Source organism: Crocodylus porosus, unplaced genomic scaffold (assembly GCF_001723895.1).
Source record: "Crocodylus porosus isolate Cpor-Errol unplaced genomic scaffold, CroPor_comp1, whole genome shotgun sequence".
Classification (NCBI taxonomy): domain Eukaryota; kingdom Metazoa; phylum Chordata; order Crocodylia; family Crocodylidae; genus Crocodylus; species Crocodylus porosus.
The window spans coordinates 56,550,958-56,575,689 of record NW_017728909.1 but is presented as its reverse complement, the minus strand read 5'-3'; the positions used below and the strand labels follow the sequence as shown (position 1 = coordinate 56,575,689).

At 40.4% G+C, this 24,732-nt stretch overlaps 1 long non-coding RNA gene across 1 annotated transcript; it reads left to right on the top strand.

The window, feature by feature from the left end:
• The first annotated feature begins 1,323 nt into the window (after positions 1-1,323).
• LOC109308228 lies at positions 1,324-14,330 on the top strand. The gene is made up of 3 exons (XR_002100558.1): positions 1,324-1,466; positions 3,453-3,454; positions 14,319-14,330. It is a non-coding gene; the product is annotated as an uncharacterized LOC109308228 (long non-coding RNA).
• Positions 14,331-24,732: the final 10,402 nt, after the last annotated feature.

Below are 24,732 nucleotides of genomic sequence, written 5' to 3'. Positions count from 1 at the left end.
GATTAGAAATAATTGCAGAATTTCTTTCCCTGTTTCACAGATACTCACAGACAAGCACACAAATATTTTTAAATGTATATATCTATTAGCTGTGTCTGAATGAAGGTTGCTCTAGGCAACCTTAATAAACGTCATAGAATTAATGAATGTCCAACAGATTAAAGTACCTAAATATGATTTAATCTGGGTCTTTGGTTATAGCCATGTTGGTCTAAAGACATAGGCAGGCAAGGTTTCATAGTTTCATAGTTTGTAGGGTCGGAAGGGACCTGAGCAGATCATCAAGTCCGAACCCGTGCCATGGCAGGAAAAAGTACTGGGGTTAAATGACCCCAGCAAGGTGTTTGTCTATCCTCCTCTTAAAGACCCCCAGGGTAGAAGCTAGCACAACCTTGCTTGGAAGTTGGTTCCAGTTCCTAGCTGCCCTGACAGTGAAGTAGCGCCTCCTGAAAGGTTCTTTGTGTGTATGTGATATCTTTTATTAAACCAACTGAGTAGTTGGAAAAAAGTGCTTAGCAAGCTTTCAGTCATAGATTCATAGATACTGGGGTTGGAAAGAACCTCAACAGATCATAGAGTCTGACCCTCTTCCCTGGGCAGGAAAGAGTGCTGGGGTCAGATGACCCCAGCCAGATGCCTATCCAGCCTTCTCTTAAAGACCTCCAAGGTAGGATAGAGCACCACCTCCCTTGGAAATCAATTCCAAATTCTAGCCACCTTCACCATGACGTTTTTCCTGATGTCCAGCCTAAATCTGCTTTCTGTCAGTTTGTGACCACTGTTCCCTGTTACCCGAAGAGGTACCGTGGTGAACACAGCATCTCCAATTTCATGCTCCCTACACTAATGAATTTGTAGACGGTTACAAGATCACCTCTCAGCCTTCTCCTGTGGAGGCTGAAGAAATCCAGATCCCTCAGTCTCTCCTCATATGGCTGGGCCTGCAAACCCTTAACCATACGAGTGGCTCTCCTCTGAACACTCTTGAGGTTATGCATATCCTTCTTAAAGTATGGCGCCCAAAACTGAATGCGGTACTCCAACTGCAGTCTGACCAATGCTGCATAGAGGGGAATATGCAAAATCACCCCTCTTCAGGCATAGAAAGTCTCTGCTGTTCTGAGACTCCAAAAAAATGAGAGAAGCTAAAAGTGTGACAGGATGTCAGTGAGAATGTAAATAGATACAAATTAGGAAGACAATGGATGGAAAAGTGGGGGAAAGGGAAGGGAGAAGGGTGGGAGATAATGTAGGAAGTCAGGTCTTGCAGGCCTGTGGTGAATCATGTCAGGCAGGTTGTAATGTGTCATAAATCCAATGTCTATATTGATTTTTTATATCTAGTAGATTTATTAAATGAATTTCATAGGCTTGCCTACAAAAGATATTTTGTAAATTCCCTTTGAGGAGTAGAACTGAGAGATTGGAGAGAGAGTGATTGTCTTATGAGAAGTGTGAACCCACAGGTAGTTAGGTATTCTTGTCTTTGATAGATTCTCCATGTGCATTCATTCTGGTGCACAGCTGTTGTTTGGTTTCTTCTACATAATTTATACCAGGGCATTTGGTGCACTGGATGAGATATATAACATTTTGTAGGTCCAAGTGTAAAATATGTAGGGGAAACCAAAATATGATGGGAAATATGTCTTCCTATGCCTGAGGAATATTGATTTGCCCAAAAGTTTACTAATAACTTTTTCCCAACTACTCAGTTGGTCTAATAAAAGATATCACAGCTACTCAAAGAACCTTGCCTGCCTTAATATGATGGTTATTTTTTTAATTTCAGCCAGACAGGCACACTTTACCATACAACATACTATGCACAACATACCATAACCTAATTCTACATAAAAAAAGGTGCCAAATTTCCAATATAGTCCTACTATTATCCATTCTGAACTGGTAAACAAGTTCATACATCTGTTAGTCTATGACAGATCAATAGCTACTGCTTCATGACAGATTCCATTTACCATTAACCACTGTCTCCCTCAACTAAGATGCAACCCAATACTATTTATGTTGTCATATTTATCTTTTCATTTGTATTCATTAACAACATAATTGTATAACCCTGGAGACCTGAAACTTTTACAACATAGACATATTTTAATTTATGTAATTTAACTTAATTTCTTTAATTTTAAGAAATCAAACACTGTGAAACTCAAATATGATTTCTTTGAATTAGAATTTAATTGATTAGAACTCAGAAACTACTTTAAAAATCATCTTGAAAATTCAAAATATTGTAGACTTATTTAGAAATTATGGCTACTTGTAGACATGGGGGAAAAAGAAATGGTGTTTTACTTTAAACTTGGCACCTTCCTGCGTCAAACCCAGCATATGCCCAGAAGAGGCAGCACATTAATTGCACCCGGTGTTCCCAACATCTGTATAAATAGGGCACTTTAGTAGGGATTTTTGCTGCTTTTCTCTACTAGCCAATTGAATCAGCTTGAGGTACCAAAAATCCCTGCTGAAGCACACAAGCTATACAGACACTGAAAAGCCAGGTCAAAGTAATGCTCTGCTGCTTCTGCTTTGGGGTTTTTTCCATATCTGTCAGCACCCTGCAAACATTCCTAAGGAACTTTTCTGCTATGCTATTATTAATTTATACACTTTAACTAATTTATTCTGTGAGGAAAGGAAGTATTATTTTCCTCATTTTACAATGGAGAAAGATAAGAACATCTTGTTCCTCCTGCAGTTCCCTGCCTCATTCACTACACTCTTTTTGTCTTCTACAACAAATGAGCCACAACAATATCCTCCTATTTGCCTTTTGGTTTCAACTCAAGCTATTTCCTTTTCTTTATTTTGATTGATTGGGATTCAGCTGGGGAGTAGTTGAACTGGATGTAGGAAGGGGGAGAATTTAATTGCCAAATTCTAATAAGTCTCTACTAAGGATGTGTGAATTGTGATTTTTTAGAATTTTATAAATGTGTAAAACCTTTTAATGGGGACATTCCTACCTGATAAATTTCAAGACATAGGGGAACTGTAACTTCTAACCAAATAATTATAATTTGTTTTTAAAAGGGGCAGAGACATTTTTTTTCCTCTAATTTTGTTCTTGGAAGCCAACAAATTGCTCGTTGCTGAAACGTTTCCAAAAATATTCAGCCAGAGACAAGTAACAAAAATGTATTATTTTCGCTGAACTACTGAAGATGGCAGTGCAATAATAAGTAACTGAAAGTGACTTATAATTTAGAGAAAGGCAATTCTGCCTATGTTTTATGTTTATACACACACTCATATACTCATTTTGTGCATAGTGATCATTTACTGGACCATATCGCTTTCCTACATAGTCATGAACAATGGGTGTATTTAACAAGGTCACCATCAGTGTTTGCCCATGTACTTTCCTACTCATTACACAAAGGGTGCAGACAGAAATTACAACTTTCACCTCATCTGGCCACAGAAAGCAGTCTAAGGCTGTGATCCAACACAAGTATGTGGCTGTAGACTTCTTTAAAAATGGCTGGTTGGGTGAAAATATGAACCCCCATTGCATGATCAGTCAGATGAAAACTTCTCAAAACACAGTGTCTTCTGTAGCTTCTGTCTGAGCTGCCTCCAAACCTAGAGCCATTTTCAGAATGGGAGGGGAGAAATAGAGTGGAGGGAGTTTGGTCTGGGGTGTTTTCAGCCCCAGCAGGAGGATAGGCCAGATGTATTGGAGCCCCCAAAGAAGAACGGCTCCCATTCACCCACTGTACCCTTCAGTGCTAGCTGGGAAGCCCTAGAATGAGCTACCCTTGTTCCCTTTTCCCCTTCCCAATCTGAAACAGGAACAGGCTGGGCAAGAAGAGGGGCTGTTACTAGGGGAGACCAACTGCACATTTACAGCCAGCAGCTAGATTCCCCTCCTCCAACAGTGAAATCCAGTTTGATCCAGAGGATCACTGTAACTCAGAACACTTCCTGAAATTGTTCAGTTACAGCAGAAAACTGGACTTCTGTCTGTGCCCAAAAGTTAGTTTTATTTCAAAGTTACCAATACTTTCTGAAACATTAGATATGTCTATATGTGCATTTGATCTGAGACCACTACTTGCAAGTAAACTGCCCATCAGCCTCCACTATGTGGGCCATCTCTTTGGGGTGGGCAAGGCCACTGCCAAGCAGGCCATCCTGGGGGTGTGTGGCAACCTTCAGAACATACTAGGGCACACAGTGCTCCATGCCCATGACCCCCTGGTAGTGGTGGTGGGATTCTGTGCCCTGGGCTTCCCCCAGTGCATTGGGGCTCTGAACAGGACCCACATCCCTATCACCTGTACACTCCATGGCAACTGCCCCTACTATTGCTAGAGGTGCTTTCACTTGGTTGTGCTCCAAGCCATTGACCACACAACCCATGTGTCCTGTGCCCTGGGAAGCATGATCCATCACTATGCAGGGAGGTGCGCGCGCACACGCACACACATTTATAATATAGATGAAGAAAAATCAGATATTCATAGGATAAGACAGACAGACAGCACACAATTTTTACATAGCTCTTAACACTTCTTGTTACTGAAGCAAACAAGCAAAGAAGGGCCAAGTGCACACATGCAACAGAGGGAATAAAACACACAACACGAGTGACATACACATACAAACCTTTTGCAGCACAGAAAAGATTAATATGAAGCATGCTGGAGCTAGGTCTTCTGGCAGAGGAGAAAAAGGGGGTGGGAGAGAGCTAGAGCTGCAGCCCTCCCTTCCCCCCACCTCAAACATAGACACATTCTCTTCCCAAGCAGCCATGACATTTGTGCTGCCAGTGAAAGCAAGGAGGTGGGAGCAGTGTCTGCACCTGACATCCCTGCACCTACATCACCTCCCCTCAGTCCAGAAGAAGGCACCAGCAGTGGAATCACTGTCTCCTCCAACCCAATGTCATCTCTCAGCATGAGCCTCCCACTGCCAGAGGAGGAGCTGGAGCTGGAACCAGGAATGCTAAGCACTCTGGCTCAAGCAATTCTGGGGACTGAGGGGGAATGAGAATTTGTGCTTCACACCCCTCAAATGTCCCCTAGACCCAGGTCTCCTCTGAGAGCAGCACCTTGGAGGAGGCTGAAGTTATGGAAGCAAGAGGCTCAGCTGAGGCAGGTCCTTCTGTTGTTGAGCCTCAGCCTGCTGAGGAGTGGGATAAGGCAGGATCCTCACCCTTAAACCAGAAGTGAGTGAGTAGTGTAGTGTGGGAGAATTTTGAGCTGGCAGATGATCCCAGGTTTGCCATCTGCCAGCACTGCCGAAGGCAAATGAGCCCCAGCAAGGATGTGAGACACCTCTCCACCACAGCCATGCTGCTGCATCTGAGAAGGCACCACCCCCTTGCCCTTCTTCCTGCTCGGCCTGGCACCAGTGTGAGTGTGCCAAAAGGGAAGTCCCCCACTCACTCCAAAGCCCTCTTACACCCAAAGCAGAGGCAGGCCACCCTGGACCAGTGGGGGAAAGGAGGGCATGTTTCCAAGGTGAGCAAGATCACCCAGACCATTGGGGAGATGTTTGCTCTGGATAGCCAGCCCTTCTCCCTAGTTAAGCAGCCAGGGTTCAAGTGGCCCATAGCACTTCTGGTCCCATCTTACAAAGTGCCTGCACACGCTACCTTTAGCAGGACAGTGGTGCCCTCCCTTTATGAGGCATGCAGGGAGTATCAAGGGAGGAGCTTCTCAAGGCAGGGCTGCAGGTAGTCTTGCACTTCATTTCTGACATCTGGAGGAGCTGGGGTCTTGATCATGCCTACCTCTCCCTCATAGGACACTGGTGCAATCAGTCAGGCCATCAGTGGGCTCTACTGCAAGCCGAGGTGCTGGATGAGTCCCACACAGCAAGGGAGATCATGGGAGTCATGAACTGCATGGTGCAGGGACGCCTCATTGGGCAGACCGAGCTCACCCACAGATTCATGGTCACCAACAATGGGGTCAATATGGTGAAAGCTGTCCGTGATGCAAACTTTGTTGGCATCTGCTGTGTGGCACACAGGCTGCACCTCATAGTGAGGGATGCCTTGGAGGGGGACAGAGCTGCAGGTGAGGTGCCATCACCACTACTGCTACAAGCCAGCTGATTTTGAAATGCAGGAAGGTGGCAGGCTACTTCCACCGCAGCATCAAGGAGGACAAGAGGCCGCCATCACCAGATGTTCAGGCACTGGTGAGGTGGCTGAAGGACGGCATCAGGAGATGGCTGGATCCCTTGCAGTGAAGTACAATCTACATGATGGCAGGCACATGTGACCTAAGGATGAAGGGGAAATCGTGCACTGGCAGCACCAAAATCCTTCATCACTGGACACAGGTGCTGGTAAACAAAGTCAGGGAGATCAAATTGCAGAGGCAAGGGGATGTGGAAGAGGGAGATACACTTTCCCATGCCAGCACTCCCAGCACCAGCACCAGGCAGTCTCATCCACAGCAGCCACTGCCAATATGGGCCATGGGCATGGCTTGAATGCTGGGGTCCAAATGCGCCAGATCCCAGCTTTGGGCGAGGTCGCTCTGAGGCTTCAGTGGTGACCTATCTCGCTGAGGATGTGGACCCACTGGAATGGAAACCCATTGGCCTACTGGGCAAGCCATAGCCAGATGTGGCAGGATCTGGCCATGGTTGCCTGGCAACACCTGTCCTGTACACCAACCAGTGTTCCAAGCAAGAAGGTGTTCAGCATTTCTGGGGATGTTGTGACATCCCACCATACCTCCTTGGATCCTGCTTTGGTGGAGCAACTGGTGTTCCTAAAGGTGAACCTCTGGCTGCTGGGGTTCTCCAAGCTCCACCTACAGATGGACTAAGTGCCAACCTCCTCACTCCATCTGCACCAATTTTATTTTTTCAGTTTTTTAAAAACCAAGTAATGTCGTGCTCTCAGTTGGAGGGGGCACTAGCTACATCACCAGCCTGCAGGGGAAGAACATGTCCCTGCTGAGCTCATTCTCCTGCCAGGACAAACTTGGAGGTATGGGATTGGGGCTATGGGGAAGGAGGAGGCCCCAGGTCCTGGGTATAACCACTAAAACTGCACCCTGCCAGGGTAGGAAGGCCTGGTGGGACTGCTGGTGGTGCGGCAGCCCCGTAAAGGCCAGGACCAACAATCCTTTGGTGAAAAGTGGGTTGGAGGTGCTATAACCACCAGCTAATACATAAAGTCCTGGCTGGAGAACATCCAGACCAATCACGGCTTTGACAGGCCTGATACTTGCTGGTTGCAGTATAGTTGTGAGGCTCCCGGTGAGCTCAGCTTAGCTGCCCAGGATGTCAGCTTTTGCATTAAAAACCCCTTTGTCAAGTGGGGGAGTACCTGCAGTTGGTCCTGGATGGAAGGAATAGTAAAGAAGCCAGAGGCTGGCCTGGCATGCAATGCAGGCAAGAAAGCCAGTCAGTGAAAATGGAAATGGAGGTGTCAGGGGGTGAGGGACAGGGGCAAAAGGGGGATGTAGCAGCACAAGTAAAAGTGCAGAGGTTCCTGGGGTGTCAGATGTCTGACAGGTCACAGTGTGCCAGAACTCCACTGTGTATATAGAGTCCATGAGTTTCTGTATCTACTACCTAGGAGGCTGATGAAGTACAGTTCATAGGCCCAGCTCTGAGATGTGGTTTGCATGGTAATTTGTTCCCTCTCAGAATCAGGCCTGAGAGACTAGAGGCAGAGTGATTTTTTTTGGTGAGGAATGTGCCCCCACAAGTAGGTGGGTTTTCTTGTTTTTGATAGATTCTGGTGTGCAGTTTTTGGAGGTACTAGAGATAGTTGGCAGGTTTTGTGTTTTGAACTGTAGGAAGTTGGCTTCAGTTCTGGTGATGAGGTTAGGTGTTTGTTTGAATGTACAAACCACTAATATATATATATTACCTAAACACTGTCAATTTGTTGCCTAAATAATAGTATTTACATTAGAAAAGAGTACATTTTGTTCACTGACTATATAAAAGGAATTAAATGCATTTACATATTAACAGGGATTCTTTTTTTTCCCTCACTGATACATGAATATTAACAGAGTTATGTACAGGATGCATATGGATAGACAGGGATATACATAAATAAGTAGGGACAGTAATTGACATTCAGAACTGGGGTGAGTACTTTTTTTGTTTCAAACATTAGTTTGTTAGACTTCAATCTCTCCTAGACTAAAAGTCTATTATTTTCTGTGTAGGAAGTAGTAAAGTCTTGAATAAATTAGCTGCAATAAATGTATACAGCTTTATCTTGTGAGAACAAAAGAATTCTATTCTGAAATAAATCAAAAATTGGGATTCCTCTTTTTTGTTACTAGAAAAAAAGTGGGTAGACTAACTGAAAAAATTATATAGGAATGTACCAATTATGATGTTCCTAACTCTTGTGAAAATAAGAACCTTATAGGTAATAGCTGGATCTAAACTAATGGTGGTAGTCTGTTATAATATCACTTGCTATTATATCAGCATGCGATGTCTGCCATAGATGAAAGTCAACTGGAGAATTTTACTTCTAAAAGTTTCAGTTCCTATATTTTGAACCAAAGAACCAATTTCTCTAATCAGGACAGTAATAGATACTTATCCTCTGTGGATGTAACACTGGAAAAAATTGTAATATGTACTTAGTGGCTTAAGGGGTTATGATAGCGCTTTGTCTCTGTACTGCATGATGCACCTTATGAGGGTGCTTTATAATAAACTTAATTATATCATCTCATATTCTCCCCCAAAAGTTCCCTAACTCATTCAATTCCCACTTAATGATCATTTGCATTGTTTGATTCCTTCTCATACATTTTCTGTATGGCTCTATGTCTTACATACTGCATGCTATTTGAAACTCTGCTCTGAAGATGAAATTATTAATTTTTATGTTGACTTTTCCACAACACTTACGATTATTATATTTGAGTGCCTCACAAATATCAACCATGGCTCATGGACAGAGGTGATATCTTTTATTAAACAAATAGGATTTTGGGAAAAAAAAATATTTATTTGCAAGCTTTCAAGCACCTTCCTCAGGCATCAGAGAAAAGATTGTAAAAGTTCTCTTGGATAGAAATGGAAGTTCATATTTCGTAGGATTTCACAGAGGAGTCAATAGACGGAAAAACTCTCATGGAAGATATAAAATTTTAGCCAATTTTTAAAATGAAATCTTCATATTTTCCCAAGCAGGAAATAGCCTGGACTACCTGAAACCTGAGCTCCTGCTCCTGCCTTTGTCTAAGGTAATTTATATCATCACCGCCTTCCAGGAGAGCTGAGTCTCCTTACCAGCTAAGCACCACTTCCCAGAGGGTTTTTCTATCTATTGACTCCTCTGTGAAATCCTATGAAATGTGAACTTTCATTTCTACCCAGGAGAACTTTTACAGTCTTTTCTCTGATGCCTGATGAAAGGTGTTTGTGCCTGAAAGCTTGCAATTAAATCATTTTCTAATTTTTTTTTGCAAAAATCTTGTTGGTCTAATAAAATATCTCACCTCTGTCCACAAGTCCTGATTGCATTTTCCTCTAGTCCAATACAGCTACAACCTGGGCACATCACAAATATCAATGCATTTGTTTTTAATAGTACCCTTGTAAAATTACAAAACATGTATAAAGGGGTATATTTGTCATTGGGTGGGAGTAGGATAAAAAAAGAACAGGGTATTGGTGTCAGGAATAATCTACTAGGAGGTTTTTCTGAATGGAATATCCTGAAAAAAAACAATGTCTACTCCTGAAGAAACAATAAAATGGTTCAAAGCAGAAGAGGTGAGTTCTTGAAACAGGGATTGGAAAGTCAAAGAAGCTCAAAGAGGTTGAGTGTTGATGCTTATGCGGCTTAAGAACGATTTGCAGAAATAGACTGGAAGACCCAGAGGTTCAAAGTAACAAGAGGAAACATAACATTTCAGGCAATTACTCCCATTTTTATAGACTCTGTTTAAGATAGATTAGTATGGTCAAGCCAGAGGCCTATGCAAGCTCTATTCCTGTTTACTAATAGAACCTGATTTGCATTGCTGTAGTTACTTCTAATTCAATTAAGTCACTCTAGTACAGGGATGGCCAGAGTTACTCATCCTGGGAGATGCATCCAATCCTTCACTGATGTTCAAGAGCCACAGAGCAGGGAATAGGGGGGATGCGGGGGAGAGGGGTGCTGAGCGACCCAGTGAGAGAGCAGTGGGGGAAGGTAAGCGAGTAAATCCCCATGAGAACATGAACTCATTTTAGCTTACAGGTAGAGACACAGAAAAAAAACAGGGCGCTTTGAAATAGAGATCTAGTCTTGAAATCAAATTAACCATAGGGTTCATGCTTAAAAAGCAGCCACATGTGAGATTAGCTTAACAAAGTGCTCAAAGGAAAAGTATAAATGCTTGGTTCATTAATAAATATATAACAATAACATTATTATTGCTTCCATTTTAAAAATAGGAAATGAAGATGAAAAGAGATTATTCAGATATATCTGCAAATTGTTTGTGCACAATTTGAGGCACCTATATATATTTTGTAAAGTATTTAATATTATGTTTCACTTTATGCAGCTTCTGTTGGCTTCAGTGGGCATCTACATGGATAGTTACTTGCACCTAAACTTAATGTGCCTTTGCTTTAGGTGTGCATCTACACATAGACATGCTAATATGCATTAAAGTGCAGCTATACTAATAAGCATGAATGCGGTGTACATCCATTGACTCACACTGCACTAATGCACATTGAGCATCTACAATGTGATTTGATTGATGTGGTTGATGTGATTTATCTATGCCAGCTTAAATTTGGTACTTGCTTTAAGCAGGTATTAAATTTAGGTTGGATTAGCCTAAAATTGCCATTTTTAAGGTGCATTAAAGGTGCAGATGTGTGGACATGTGTCCTTAATGTGCCTTAAAAATGGCAATTTAGTCTAATGACACTTAAAAGGGCCATGTGTAGATAAGTCTAGTAAGAGCTGTAAGCATTGAACATTTTTTTTTCCAAATGGGACCCAAGTCAGGGACCCAAAAGAACATACAATTAGAGCCACTTTGAAAAACGTGGTTTAAGCAATTTGCCTGATATCACATTCTTTTATAAGACAGAAAAAAAAAATCCAGTTTACTGGGTATTCAGTATTCAGTTTCTTTAACTATGACACCATCTTTTCTTTTCCTGCTTCCACAGCTTCATTTACTAACTTCCTAATTTTGAACCAAATGAATCTGTGGTTTCACAGAAAATTTACAGGGGTCCCTTGCTCACTCCAGAAGTTGACTGGAAGTACCCCCCATGCTCCCATGAGATGCTTCATCCGCCCTACCATCTCAGCATTCATGAGCCCACATCTGTTACCTTGAGGTATGTAGAAAAAACATACAAATCTGTGTCTATGGCCAAATCATCAAATCTCTCTGAATTGATTTGGAGGCTTCTGATTCAATTTGGAGAGATTAATAGGTCTCCTGATTGGATTCAGATTCAGAGATTCAGCCACTGAATCAGGCTGTATTTCCTCCAAATCAAATCAGCAACCAAAGCTTCGCATGGCCCTAGTGGGCAAATAACAGGTATTGGTCCTTAGCTGCTGCTTTGTGGGAAATACACTTAAGAGAATGCCCCATAATTAGATTCTAGACATGGAAAATGATAACAAATGTATAAAACTTGTGGAATCTAATTATTGGGGAGTCATCTTAAATTTGAAGTAATCCTTGGATTATAGTATAGTAATATAGATATATATTGGCTATATGAGTGTTGGTACTTTATTTCAAGACTACTTTTAAATTATCTTAGCTTTCCAACAAAGTTAACTCTGAAGTGAACAAGAGGCATATGATTTTGACCCAAATTTAAAAGTTCAGAGCTGAAAACCTGTGCAGTGAGACAATAACAGGCTACAGTAAAACATACACACATACTTTTAGGGGAAAAAAAATCCTTCCTTTTAGAGTAAAACTTTCAGACCCGTTACTTAATCCTTACACCAGTTTATGTGGTTATCAGCCACATCAACATTCAATAATATTTCTCCTGATTTTCATGAGGGTTACTGAGCTGAGCATGAGGTCTTCAATTTTTCCCATGTCTTCCCCAAACGATCATTCCCCTGGGAGATGTAGGAAAGAGTATAAACTGAGAAAACCGGTACCAGAAACAACATTTTTTATTGCAATATGCAAAACAAAAGCACTAATAAGGCATCGGGGGGTTATTATGTGAATTGTAGAGCAGTTTTACAGTTTAGAAAGGTTACATTTTTTCATTATTTGGTACATTCTACAAAGAAAATTGTAGCAAATTATACATTAATGGCCACATTCTCTTCTCAGAGTGTCTACTACATATTCAGCACTAAATATGGACATTCACAATGATGCATGGATGAAATCAAATGTCCACACCAAAAAATTGTAAACAAAACTAAACAAAAATGCAACACTTTATATAGGAGATAAGAAAAATGCAATACAGATTAGTAAGGAAGATTATATCCTGAATATTTCCAAGGACATCAAATTTTCTAATGCTATCATCATTTCTAGGGCTATATTCTACATTATAACAGAAGTGAAGAAGACATTCTTCACTGTGCTATCAGATACTAAACACATGGTAAGAACTTCTGACAGTGCAATCTTTGTCCAAATCTTAAATTGGCGACATAAAGGAGAAAGTATCTCATTTGTTTTTAAAGGTGCTTTCCAAAGGAAAGCACCCTTTTCCCATTCTAAATGTAGCATTGGTTTATAAAATTTCTTGATATTGCTAAGGAAGATAAGAGCATAATTATTTTTCTTAGCAATATTAGATTGCCCAGCTACATTAGCAGGAGGCATAGGCAAAAGTTTCTTTTTCGTCTTTCTGATACTGCATAACAATTTAGAAATTAAAAACAAAGAAGTAAAAGGAAACAATGACTACAAGGGCCCACCTACACACTACTCACACCTTAAGTAGTCTTCCACAATCTCCCAGCTGCAGGATGTGGGGAGCCCACCTGCAGCTGGGAGACTGTATCAGCTGCCCTGGCCTCCTAGCCACAGAGGTGCTCCAAGGGTCCTTATGGTGGGTTAACCACAGCTGTATCTATCTTCCAGAAACAGGACTGCCCTGTGCATTGCCATGGCTGGGTGATCACAGCAACTGCAGTCTCTCAGTTATGGGGGGACTTCATGTATACATGCATGTGCGGCATGGCAGGAGGTGTGATAGTGTGGAGCATGCATTAGAGACCATTGCACCTTTACCTGCAGGTGTAGAGGGGGCCTAAAGTATCATGATTCCTGGCCTAGAGGCTCAGTCAGAAAAGCGTCTTTATCTTGAGCATGAATTCCCAGGCAAATGTGGACATTATATTTTCTTTCTATAACAAGCAGACATTTCTTGATTCCTAAATTAGTCCTTATCTGCACTGGTTTCTATTATATTCTTTTCTTTCCTATTTTATTCTTAACAGTAGGGATACCATTTTTAGAAGAAGCAAATACTTACTGAAATGGCTCACTGGTGAGACAGATGAAGGCTTTTCATTTTTTAATTGTATGTTATTGAAGCATGAGTAACACAGCATACCATATTTACAGGATTAATTGTGGTCTGTTCTTTAACATTATAGTATTTTAACTGACTACCAATTACTAGGAAAGGTATATTGAAATATAAATATCTCAAAACTACAAAAGTTACTTCATCATAATAAAACTTTTTTGTATACAAGAAATGATAAATATCATCTAAAGAATAGAATTGTCTTACTTGACAGGATATAACATAAAATAATGGAAACAAAAATGAAAATAGGGCCAATGCCATCTACAATGCCATTGTAAAGGTTTTGTTTCTTTGTGTGTATATTTGAGGCAATGTGCATGAACGCTGCTCAGTTACGTACAAACTAGAGATAAGAAAAGGCTTACGATTCATGCCAACACCGAAGCATGTGCTTCAGTTTTTCTCAGTTCATCTGACTGTAGCTGAGGGGACCTAAGCACAGACTTAATACATTGCTGAATAGGGATGGGCTGATCCCTGAGTTAGGATGTAGGGTTTTGACTGCTAGGTTCTTTCTTTTTTGTTCTGTTTTAAAGGCACAGAGCAGAGACACTCACAAATTGTAAGATATAGGATTGTTTTAGGATTTCTTTTTATTGAGTTTTAAGTATAGCTGGATACATCTACATATGCAACTAATGTGAAGCAATACACTCTGGAGCAGTTTGAACTGAAGTGAACTGCTCAAATGTATAGTGTCTCCGTGTGTGCCTGGAACAGCAGCAATTTGAGCAAAGTTGCAGAAAACCAGCAGCTGGCTGAGCTGACCAGGTGCAATTTACGCCCATAGTTAGTATCTTCACATGTGTTTCAGCACAGTAAATTACTCTGCCATAAGATACAATCAAGAACAGTACTATCAGTACTATCACCCTGACAGTACTATCGCATGGCAGAGTTAATTAGTTTACTGCACCCTAATACTGGTGCATGTGTATGGTTATGATTTACTGCAGAACTAATTAGTCTACTTCACAGTAAAGGGTACATGTAGATGAACCCACTATCTTTCAGGGGAAAAAAAAATCAGGCAGGAAGGCAAGAAGCTCAGTATTTGGCAACTGAAATGTAAGTTGATGAGAGTACTTTGACTTGACTCCTCTGTGTCTTTGCTTTTTGAAGATGTTCCATTAATCAGGGTTAATGTATACCTGCACATTCACACATTTTAATAATTCACCACTTAAATCTGGTACCTATATTTATGGTCAAAAGAAACAGAAATTGTGAATTTAAGATGTAACATGCTAACGGTCTAGTATCAGAGGTGTAACACGCATATTCTATACTTGTAATCTTTAAATTGCATTACCTTACAGATGATCATTCATCAGCTAACTAAGATGCTGCAAAGGCTGCTCAATGACACCCTTTGTATATTATCTTTGAATTTAGTACTTTGTTTCATTCGAATAGCTGTGTAGAAAGAGTGAGAAAAGTCTTTTTTTGAGGAAAACAAAATATGTGAGTATAATTAAGATAATTACTAGTACTGTTCCCCCCAGCCCCTGTGAAGATAATCAGTTGTCAACTGGATCAGCAATCTGTTATAATTCTGAATTCCTAATAAACTTTATAAGTTATTTAACAATACAAAGATTGTGTCAGAACAATTTAAGTATTTCCAAAGCACATGTATTCTTGATATTTTGAGATTAATTTAATATTTCATAAATGTTGAACACTATTATAAGATGTAAGATATCTTATTCTGCTAGCTCAACTTATTAAAATCATTCCTGGACTGGAAGCTTCTTGAGAAATATGTTAATAACTACTTCTGGTGACAAAAATGTAATGTTGGCAAAGGTAGGAATAGAAACTGAAGAATATAATTAAATTAGATTGTATTGAGTTTTATAAAATTATATTTTTTAAAAAGTAATGAAGGAGGACATAAAATGATAATAGACAATTGAGCTATAAAGACTGAAAACGAAAGTTTAAAAAAAAAGAAAATGTAATGCTGAATTTTAAAAAATCTCAGGTCATTGACTATAGAAAGTAGAGAAGTAAAGTATGAGTTGTAACACAAGATAAAATTCACTTCTTATGTGGTTCAATCCATAGAATGTTCTCCAAACATTCTAATATGAGTTATATTATGCATATTTAAGGGGTGGAGAATTATAGCCACAAAAAGTGGTAATAAATGTATCAACTACCAATGTTGCAGGAAAGATAATAATCTTCTGTGGAAAAAATAAAAAAGAAACATGCAAACAAACAGAGGCAAGTTACCCTTACTACTAAATTTGCTTGTAGAGAATTTACTGTGGACTCAGGATTGTTGTACAATAAAAATAAAAATAATTAAATTGAAGGATAATGTAGAAAGAGCAGAGGAAACCGATTTGAAGTTTTAAAACCACATTCCCCACTGTTGATATTTTTTCCTTATTGACTTGTAGAAAGGGCACAAATTAATTCAATAAAAAATAGCCTTCAGACATAGGTACAGACATTCAAAAAGGCCAAGCTGGAATCAATCTAGTTATGCAGTTTTCTGTGATCAGCTTAATTCAGATTGGTAGTGAACAGAATACCACCCCCCTCCCCTGGGAAATCTTAGACCAGTTTCCACCATTTTTAAACCAGTCTGTGTGCACCAAACTTCTGTTATGAATATAGACTATGCCATGTTTGATCATGCCATAATACTCTGGGTGATCTGTCCTCTAAACTGGAAGAAGTTTTTCTATATCTGCGGATTCAGAAGGGTTAGCACTGCTAAAATGGTAGTGGAGGTGCTTTAACTAAAGCTCACCAAATACACTGAATGAGCTTTAGTTAAAGCACCCTGTAATAGCACAGGGTCCTATAGGTGGCCATGAACTCCCCTAGTGCCCCCTACCATGCCAATGTGATATTAAAAGCACTCTCACATCTCGCCCGCCACGTCTTTGATGTCAACAATGTATAAGGAAGGCTGATCTTAGTCCTCTCTGACATGGTGCTCTGATGTATCTCAGTCTTTGTTTTATCTTGGGTGACTCGGTGCACCCCAACCTTATGGCTATGCGTGGCTCCAACCACCCCTGCACCACACCCCGAGCCTTGCAGATGTATCGGATGTTGTTTGGTCGATTTCACTCTCTGCGCCCCACGGGCGCTCTCTGGTTAGTCTCACAACCTGTTCCACATGGGTGCTCTCTGGCACTCGTCAATCTCTCCCCCTGCTCTGGGGCTTCTTGCAACTGCCCACTCTGGGGCTTCTTGCCTTAGGGCTCAGGTGGGCTTGTCCTTACCTGGCCCCCTCCCAATCCTCTGCTCCCCTTCTCAGGGCTGGGGTCAGTGCACCTCTGAACGTTGTGACCCCTCTGGCACTGAGGTCCCCATGCTACCCTGAAGCCCCTATGAGGCCTCCTCCAACCCCTAATAGCCTCCCCCAGTCCTCCAGTAGCAACAACAAAAACCGAATAACAGAAGCCCCTAGGCTATAACACAAAGCTAAACCTCCTGACTAAATGTTCTTCAAACCACACCACATCTCTCACCCGTGTAACTAGCGGCTGGTACATTCAGGCCATATTCTCTTTCCCACATTCAAGGCCGATCTCTTTCCCTTAGTCAGGCAGTACTCCTTCCTCCTGGCTGCTAGCAGAGAGAGAGAGAGCACTCACAGCCTCCAGTCTGGGTCTTATAGTAGTCAGCCCTGCCCCTTCCGGTCAGCTGACTCACCAGGTGTGGGCCCTGGTTCCTCCTGGTTGCCCCTAGCAACCAACACCTGACCCCATACTACTGCTTTTCAAGTAGCAGGCACATTAGTGTCCTCCTACACACCCCCACCACCATTTTGAAATGTGGGACACTGAATACATGACATGCTGTGGGCTTTTTACTTAGAGTGGTTGTCAAGAGCCTCCCCACCGAAAAAACCCCAAAAAATCACCACAAGACATGTGTATAGACACCTGTAATCTCTGTACCTGGCCCAGAGATGGTAACCTACAAGTGATATCTATGGCTCAGTCTTGATCTAAGACTCTTAGGCTAAGTATGTGGCAGTTTAATGTACCCAGAAGCAGAACCCTTACTACAGTATGCAGGATAGTTCATTAGTGTGGCACAGCAAGCAGATCAATTAGCAGTGCGTATTGACCCTTCTGAATCTTCACAGGTGCAAAGCTCCTTCCAGTTTGGGGGATAGACCACCCAGAGCATTATGGCATGATCAAGCATGGCGTATCACTGCTAAGCACAGTCAGTTCTATTCAGATATGTCCTTAAATAACACATTATCATTATGGAAAATCCTATCTCTGTCCTTGATTTCCTGTTACTTAAATCAATGTTCAAGTCCCAGAGATTTGGACATGAGTAGTCATTCTACCAGAGACAGATTTACCCGCTTCCTACTGCAAGGTACAGAAAATGAAAACAAGATTATCTCAGGGCTTATCTGACTCTTGATAGCATACATAGGCACCATTTTCCATTTCCTTGTCACTTCTTTAGTCATTTATGCCTGTGCATGGCAAATGCAATATGTTGATGGGTAATCTTCTGCACTGACATGGAACAGCTGGGTGCACAGGCTATAAAGCAATGGAGAATCAGGCAATAAAGCTTTGTACACAGGAGATCTACATAGTTTTTCATCCAGCTCTAGTCTACTCAGGATAGAAATATTCTGCAGGTGGAAACCACAAAAGAAGAAAATATATTTCTTGTGTAATAAGGGGCATAGAAAATACTGCAGACAGATATAAGTGCACCAGACAAACTACACTTCTAATTTCAGTGATTCTTCTCTTACGCTTATGAAAATTCTGACACAAGAGCTCTCTGCCTATTGCTTGATGCTCCCTTTACCCCAGAAGTTCATTGCGTCCATTTTTGTCTCAGTCCTTGCTAATTTTCCATCTACAACAAAGTGCCCTGTTCCTGCAACCTGTCTTCAGTAAGCAGCAACTATTTTGATGATACTTATATAGGTAGACATAATTTTGTCTTTCATTTATTCAAGTTGATGTAAATATTGCAATTTACATTTTTCACATATTAATACTCACTATTCTCCCACTCAAAGCCAGTGGATATATTAAAACATAATGAGTATGTATTATCATGAATAAACTATTATATTTGCTGAATAATAAAAAGCAGCATATTGCAACAAAACCAGTTGCAGTCAGTGTGAAAAGCAAAAACAACTTAGTTTATTAAATAAATAAAGTAAAAGGGGTAAAGAATTTTCTCATAAAAGATCATTAGAACACGAAGGCATCTCCTAAAAATAAAAACTGTGTCAGTAATGTCACTAACCTTTTAAAAATTAATGGTCTAAATTAATTTCTGCTAAAATTCTGTTTAGGTCAATAAAATTGCACCAGGGATTAATTTGGCTCATTAAGTCCTTTATTGTGATCATATGAAACCTCACAGTTTAATTGAAATACATGAAATTTTAATAAGTAGAGGTTGAGAGAGAACTGTGACCTTTTGAAAATACTTCAGCTTTTTAAAAATTAAAGAGAGTATATAATTTGCGTTTGTTTTTTCAAAGACAATGGTGGGAAGAACAGTAAATCAGAGGTCGTGGGCAATCATTGTTGGGGGCAGTCTTACTCTAGAGAAATTTTCAGTTGACAAGTAGGATAGAAATTTGTTTAGGCTTATTGCATAGAATTAAGTTCTTCAATTGCCTTTGTCCAATCAAGAAGATGAAATTCAATATAGACAAGTAAAACATGCTATACTTGGGAAAAAGAAATCAAATGCACAAATACAAAATGGAGAATAATAGCCCTGTCAGCCAAGCTACAGAAGATGATGCCGGCATTATAGCAGATCACAAACTGCATATCAGTTAACAATGTTATGCTATTGTTAAAAAGGAAGATCTCACAAGTGTTGTATGTAAGACACAAGTAGTAATCATTTTATCTACACAATGCTGATGAAACGTTACTGTGTTCAGTTAGGGGCACCCCATTTTAAGAAAGATATAATCAAGAAGAAGAACATAGAGAGGAGACTAATGAAAATAAGGGGAGAGAAAACAATGACATTTAAGGAAAGGTGAAAAGAATTTAAAGAAGAATAAAGGATTTTAATTTGTTTAGTCTAGAAGAGGGAACAGAGAGAAAGAAAAGGACCATGATTACAAATGTCAATTTATTAAAGGATAGTGATTGTTATCTGTGGCCATTGGAGACACAGGCAAAGAAACAAATTACAGCAAAAAACAGGGGATAGAGATCTCCAATGATTGTGTTCCATGGTAATTTCTTATGTGAATGTTCTTATCTTGTGTTCAGTGGGTGCATCTACACATGCATTTCATGTGAATGAAAAAACTGTGCTGCAATTTGAGATGGAGTACACTAATCCAGATTTCACTGTCTACACATACATTTAAGTACAGTAATTTACCCTGATGTCACATATTATTTGTGCTTGACAGGACTATCTGATGAATGCTCAGTAAAATTGTCTACAACTAATCTAATTGCTGCACATGTAGATGATGGTGCTTTACTGTACAGAAAATGAGTGGGCGCAGTAAAGCCCACATGTAGATGCGCCCAGTGAAAGCAAAAACATTGTGGCAGTTAACCCTCAATAAAAGAATGTAAATAAATGTGTTTTAGACTCCACCAAAATTCAGAGATGGAATCAACTCCTGACTGACAATTAGATTATGAGACTTCAAAATCCAAGAAATAGAACTTCAGGAAAGTGTAGATAGATTGCAGAGCCTTTGATTCAGCCACACTTTCATGGGTATGAAAAACACATAGGCTGCAGGGCAGCACAAATGACATCACTCATTTGTTTGGTTTTTTTGGGAGGTGGGAAGTGGGATAGGGTCTTTTTTTATAAATATTTATGATAATGCGAAAAGAGATCTTGACATGCAAGGTATGCATTATTAATGTCTGCAGTGACAAGGGGATTCTTTTTCACTCTTTTTCCTCATTCATGTTCTCTACTCTTTTAAGGGAAATTTAACTAGGCTTCACCATACAAATGTTGCCATCAGTCACTTCTTCATTGGGCACATCCACATTATGTACATTACTGAGCAATAAACATCTCAGTATTTACACATGCAGCTCTATTAGACCATTGTAAACTAATTTAGTCCACTACAGGATAGTACTTATATATACAAGTATTTGTATATGCAAGTATTATCCTCCGACAGAATTCTTTAGTGTACAGCAGTGCATGTATAGTCACTGATGGGACTGGCTGGGGCATGAGGGTGCTTTAGTGCAGGGACTTCCTGCCTGCTTGACCCACACTGGAGGACCCACACTGGTGCCCCAGCCAGCCCCTCCACAGCACACTGATCTGGACTGGATCATCCGTGGGCTGTCAGGTTGACCCTCCAGCCTCCTGCCAGCTAGGGATGCTTCAACCTGGCTCAATGTACTACAGTCCTGGGAGCACATGCAAATGTGGTGCCCAGGAGCAATAAACTATGGCACTCATTAATATTATGTGTATATGCACCCATGGTGTCCAGTCTTAAACTGTTTGCAGAGCCAGATGAAGATATCCTGGAAAGGATAATGATTGTTGACACTATCCAAATTATAGTGGACAGGCTGTCTTGGATAGGCTTGCAAGGTGGGCAGATCAAAACTTGATCTTGTTTAATGTGGAGAAATGTAAAGTGCTCCATCTGGGGAGAAATGATCTGCAACACATTTACGGCTCAGCAGTGCTACACTTGCCAGCACCACAACTGAAAAGGACCTGGGGGTATGATAGACCACTGAGGGAACATGAGCCACCAATGCAATGCTGAAGCTGGCAGAGCAAATAAAACACTGGCATGCATGTACCAATGCATTTTAAACTAGACTAAGGATGTCATCCTCCCACTACACTCGGCTTTGGTAAAGCTGCAGCTGGAGTACCCAGTTCTGGGTGCTGAACTTCAAGAAGGATGTGAAGGAACTTGAGAGAGTCCAGAGGAGTGACTGGCACATGATTAGAGGTCTGAAGAGCAGGTCATACAAAGAGAAGCTGATCATACATGGTCATACATGGGGCTTTTCAGCCTGGAGAAAAGGAAACTTAGAGGTGACTTGGTGGCAGCCTACAAATATATAAGAAACATACATCAGGGTCCAGAGAAACATCTGTTCACCAAGGTACCCCAAGGGAATACAAAAAAAAAAAATGGATACAAACTACTTGAAGATCACTTCAGATTGAACATACAGAGAAATTTCTTCACAATTCGGGAGTCTAGGGTCTGGAACAGACTCCCTTCAGAGGTGGTATAATCACCTACCCTGGAGATCTTTAAAAAATGTGTTGATGTGCACCTAGCTGGAGGGGGGGTCATTTGATCTCAGCAGTCTTTCCTGCCCATGTGCAGGGGGGCTGGACCTGATGATCTCGTGATGTCCCTTCCAACCTCTAATATCTATGAATATATGCATCTTTGGACTAGTCACATGTGTCATGGTGACCATTAAGGTACCTCCATATTTAAAGTGAAAGTGCACAGAAGTCTTATGTATCACATTTCAGTAGTATTTAAATATTAGATGTAGGCACCTAAGTTTTTTGTACAGCTAGTCTGTAGGGCTTTTAAGTAGTCATAGTGAAATAGGCAGAGCCTAAGTTGAGACTTTAGATAAATCATTGCTGCTAGCATGGTACCTAAATGCAGGTCCTAATTAAATACCTTTTGAAAAATATGAACATTAGGGTCTTTAAAAAGGCTTTTGTCTCAAAATTCTAAAACCTTACCTCAGGATTTAAAGATCTAATTCTGTTAAACATTACTAAGGAGAATTGTCCTTATTGGCTCAGTCAAAAGAAAAAGAGATGATCTTATAGCCTAGTCCTGATACCCATACTCTAGTCCTGATACCCAGTAGTACTTTATTCCACAAGTAATTTATTTTAAGTCAGTGACATTGGTACTATTCAGTCTGTGAACCCATATCAAAATCTGGTTCATAACCTATATAGATTATTTTTAAATTTAATGTCATGTTAAATCCTTTTTAATGCAACTTTCCACTGTTTGATTTCTGTAGATAGAAGGAGTATTCAAGTAGAATGAGAGAAGCTGTTTTTCAAACTAAATCAAACCTACAAATTTTCGCTTTACCTAGTGTATGTAATAAGTGTAACCCCCTCCCCCCACCCCCCGGGTTGTGAATGGTTACACAGAGAGAGGTGGAGCCACTCCAAGCCCAGGAAGACTAGACTCTGAGAGCTGGGTTGAACCAAGTCTCTCAACCTGCCTTGGGAGCTCACAGGAAGTTGCCTCCAACTAATAGAAGACAGAGTGGGACAGATTATGAAAGTCTGTGAAAATGAAAAACAGGGGACAATGGGTTGAACTAGACTGCTCTGAGGGCTAGCAGGAGGGGAAATGGGAAAGAAGAGCTTCAATATGGGGGCCATTTTGCCTGGAGCCAGTGGGGTTAGAGAAGAGGACAGGTCTTGTTCCTTGATATGCTCTAAGCACCATTGAAAGAGACCCCAAAGAGGTTGTTGAGGAGCCTGGTTTGAGTGCAGCTGGGAAAAGAATTGGTGAACCCAGCAGGACCCAAGTGAGTAGCACTGAAAAGTATGCAGAAGTTAGTACAGTCAAGGTGACTATAGGGCAGTGGAAGTCCTTGTACCATCTGGGACAGCTCAGGGTAGGTGCAAGGTGAAGGTTCTCACCACAAAGGGTCCTTGCAAGACTGTTTGGAGTTGGGGTTTTACGCTGCACTGTTCAGAGGGGTAAATGTGTTATCAGGTTTCTATGCTGGGTAACTGCTTTCTGTTCGGATATTTAAGTGTATAAATAAATTATACTGGTTTGTACCCTCCTGTTAAACTAAGGTGTGGTTGAGAGAAAAACAGAGTCACCATTGTCACACACCTGCACCCCCGTGCAAGAGGGTTTACATACTGTTATTTCCCAGATTAAGTAAAGAAAATATTTTAATTTTCACCATTTCAGTGTTCGGAAAATCTTCATAAAAAAAAGACCATATTCGTATATTTCCAAAAGAAAATGAGCCTTTAATTTATTTGAGAAATGGTCTATTCATTGGTACTCTGGCTCAATTTTTGCCTACCTTAGTGAAATTTGCTCATGTGTGAAAGAAAACCCTGTGACTGGAAAGGAGAGAAAGGATATTTTAAATATTGCCTTATATAGCTACAAACATGATGAAATCTCTCTACCTCGTATGTAAAGTAGTCTCTTTCAGAGTTAAAATTAAAGAAAAAACTATGCAGTGAGGTAGAAAGAAAAAGAGAATTAGAATAGTAGAAAGAAAAAGAAAATTAGAATAACTGCAGTTTATATGTGATTTCAGACAAAACAATACACTTGTTTCAATAGTTTGCAGAACAGACTATTCTAGGCCTCATTTTTTAAATGACCATGTGTAATGCTTATTTCAATAAATAAGTCTTATTTAAGTTGTTGCAACTGCTCATTTATAACATGTAAGTACTACTAATACAGATCTACTTGAAAAATTAAAGGTTTGAAAGGTCAGAATGTATGTTCATAACAACCTGGAAATAAACACAGAAATCACATTTTTAAGATGGCCTTTTTAGTATGTAATACAATTTTAATCTTGACTATCTAAATTTAAACAAAGCTAGTTCACCAGGTTATCCTGAGGTCAGGGCAGTGTAGTGCCTTATAAACTAACTTGTTCAGAGAGTTATGAGCTTTTCTATTACAGCCTACTCCATCAGATCCTATGAAGGGATTTGCAGAAACCAAGGGTACTAAATAGAAAATAATAAGATCATTTAAATGCAAAAGATAAGGAATAAAAGAGGAAGGGAGAAGAAAGAGGGGACACTGCTGAGAGGTGAAGGTGAATTTGGGGCAATCTCTATGTGAAAGAATGTATTGGCAATAGTCTCGTATTGGTTCCAGAAAGACACATAGGCCCGTGGTAGAACACTTTAGCCACCCTATACATTCTGTCATGGACCTTAGAGTAGCTGTTTTTAAACATTTAAAAAAACCACACTGAATGTGAAATTGCAAAACAAGAAATCGCCCACAGAATGGATCGTGTTACGCACAATTTTAACTCTTATAGTTTCATAGTTTCTAGGGTCAGAAGGGACCTGAGTAGATCATCTAGTCCAACCCCCTGCCATGGCAGGAAATAATACTGGGGTCAAACGACCCCAGCAAGATGTTCATCCAACTTTCTCTTAAAAACCCCCAGGGTAGGAGCCAGCACCACTTCTCTTGGAAGTTGG